The sequence below is a fragment of the Myodes glareolus genome, chromosome 6, assembly GCF_982192425.1.
Source record: "Myodes glareolus chromosome 6, mMyoGla1.1, whole genome shotgun sequence".
Taxonomy (NCBI): Eukaryota; Metazoa; Chordata; class Mammalia; order Rodentia; family Cricetidae; genus Myodes; species Myodes glareolus.
The window spans coordinates 63816630-63819482 of NC_142031.1; the positions used below are offsets into that span (position 1 = coordinate 63816630).

Below are 2853 nucleotides of genomic sequence, written 5' to 3' on the forward strand. Positions count from 1 at the left end.
GAGGGCTGTGCCTATAGGAAGAAGGAAAACCATTATGACTACCAGGCCCAGAAGGTAATAAAAGCACTAGATGGACATAGATCCAGCATTTGCAAGAACCACTGTGGAGTTCCATGAACTGGAGTGTGGGGAGATGGAAGACTAAAAAATATCAGGGGCAGAATGAGGACTCCTTGAGCCACAGTGCCAGGAAGCCCAAATGATTTGAAGGAAATTAACAAATCAGATCCAACAAGGTATTATGACTAGAATATCTCAGCTGTAAAAGAGGAAGAACTGATTTTTGGCGTTGGGTAGATGATTTGGTCATGAATGCAGATCACAGATTTAAAAGTGGTAGAGGCATGCTAGGGAAAATTTCAGCAGGGTACACTGCGTTGTATTAATTCTGGAGCTTGGGACTAAGCATATGATTCAGAGGTATCTAGTGAGCACTTACATCCTTTTCTTAATTGTGCTTAATTTTTCAAAGGGAAGTTCTTGATTTATGACAACACTTAGCTAAGGTAATATGAAGTTACCTTATACCTCTTGTCTTCCCATACCTGGAGCATCTCTCATTCTCTCGTTACTCCAGAGTAAAACATGTTATAATTGAGGAATATACAGTGCCAAATTGGCACCTAAAGTTTATAGTCAGACTAGGCTCTACTTGCGGACAAGCATATGATCCATATCCACCACTGATATAACCGCTGCAGTGGTCACTGTCACTGTCCCCCAAATCCTTAGTGTTCTGACTACTCAGCCCTCCTTCTCCCTTAATCTCTAGCAACCGTTCTTTTCTTTTCTCTTTTCTTTTAAATAACCATATGTTTTGTTCCAAAATGTTAGAGTTGTAATCATATAATATGTAACACTTGTAGATTGACTTCCTTCATTTAGTAGTATTCATTTCCTGTGTCCTGTGCTTTCTTGTGGCTTGATAACTCATTTCTTCTAGTATTGTGTAATAGTACCATAGCATTGTTTTCCTTTCCTCTGTGGTGGATATGTGGGATCTTTTCAAATTTTATTCATCATGAATAAAAATGTGTTTTTGTGTGTGTGTTTAGGTAGACCTAAATATCCAGTTCATTTTAGGTAGAAATTAAGAGGTGTGATTATTGGATCACATGGTAGGAATATGTTTAATTTTATAAGAAACTTTAAAAATGTCTTCAAAAGTGACTGTACCATCTTATACTTCTGCTGCGACAAACGAGCATCTATATCCCTGTTGGCCTTTGTTAAGAATATGGAGCATTTAATTAGGTACCTGGTGTGATCTCAATGTTTCTTTAATTTGCATCTGAGCATCTTTTTTTTACGTTTCTTTGTGATACATGCGTTAATATGTTCATTGGTTAAATGTATATGTGTGTTTGTTTTGCTTATTGTGAAATCGGATTGTTTATTGCCATTGTTTGCTTTAAGAGCTCTTTGTATGTTTTGGATAACAGTTTACCATCAGATTTATTTAAAAAAAAATTTCCTTTTGGAGCTCCAGACATCCTTATCTTTGCTGCTTTTGTCCTCTCTAAAGCCTGCTGAAAATGTCACTCTCCAGCCAGGACACCTATGGCAAGAGAGAATTTAATGAAAAAGAAATAATTTTAATGCTGATCTCAGCTACTGAGGAGCTCACCATAGACGTTCCTACAAAATCAAGTGTTTCTTCAGTCATACACCTCAAGCCTCCAGTTCCCCCAATGCCAGCTTCTCAGGAAACCAACCCGTAGGTTCATCCTATTAATGAGTTGTCCCAGAACATTCTTTGGGAATGGTGTCACTGTCATAACTTGAGTACGGAAGGCAAGAAAGTTGAAGTCTACTTGAGACTCCAGAAAAACTCATATTCGAAACAAAAATGTCATATTCCCCAAACATCTCTTGAGGCAAAAATGAAGCCAGTTCTCAAGAAACCCAAAACAGACATCAGAGGACCCAGGCCTCAAAGCTTGAAGAGGAAGAGAGGAGGACGGTATAGCTGAAGTTAAAACTTCAGAAAGGGAGTCTGTTTTTGCAGCCAGGGGAAGAATTGTCTGAGAGCTGCTCAGCCTATGGCTGTGAATAGCCAGCCTCTTCTCTTGAATGTCAAGGCCTTTCTTCTGCCTGTTACTGAATGCAGGTGGTAAGTAGTCCATGACAGACAACCCCCTGCAGATAAGGCAGGCTGGGTTCACCTGCAGATGCACGCGGGTCATACCTGAGTACCAGACAGTCCTCCAAGAGATGATACCTCTCTTCCCATTACCAGTCTGTGTTTTCCCATCCCCAGGAGTGGAAGATAATATGCTGTCGTCTGAATGCATCCACAGCAATAGGAAGATGAGGAGAAATTTTGAGACAAACACTCTGAAAGGAAATACAAAACACTACCTCCAAATCTGCCTCTTTAGACTGATGTCCAGGTTTTTTGAGGTGAATGGATGAGTCCTATTATGGCTAAGAAACTGGACATCCATCCCTTCATTGGACTTGCTCAATGCTATTTTGCTCATGGGATCCAGAGAACAATTTTGTTCACAGGGTCCAGAAAACAACTGGGGTGGAAAGAAGTCTTATAACAAAATAAGATTCCTGTCTTAAAGCAAAAAAAAATTTCCTTCCGATCTATATCAGTAATTTTTTTGAACAACAGATGGAAAAATAATCCTAATTACCTACCAAGACTAACTTAAACTTTTAAATTTGAAGTAACTTTGGATGTACAGAATAATTATAAAGAGAATAGGGTTGGTGTGCCTCAATAATTTCATATGCAGGATGAACAGTCTATCAGGATGATGTTGCCAGGATAGTGACATTAATAACCAGACTAAATTGGTACTTACCAGGATTTTCAGCAAGTGTTGGTACACTACAGATTGA

The 2853-nt window shown here is 39.0% G+C and overlaps 1 pseudogene; it reads left to right on the top strand.

The window, feature by feature from the left end:
* Positions 1-1535: 1535 nt before the first annotated feature.
* LOC146894277 (developmental pluripotency-associated protein 2 pseudogene) lies at positions 1536-2415 on the top strand (annotated as a pseudogene).
* The last annotated feature ends 438 nt before the right edge of the window (positions 2416-2853 follow it).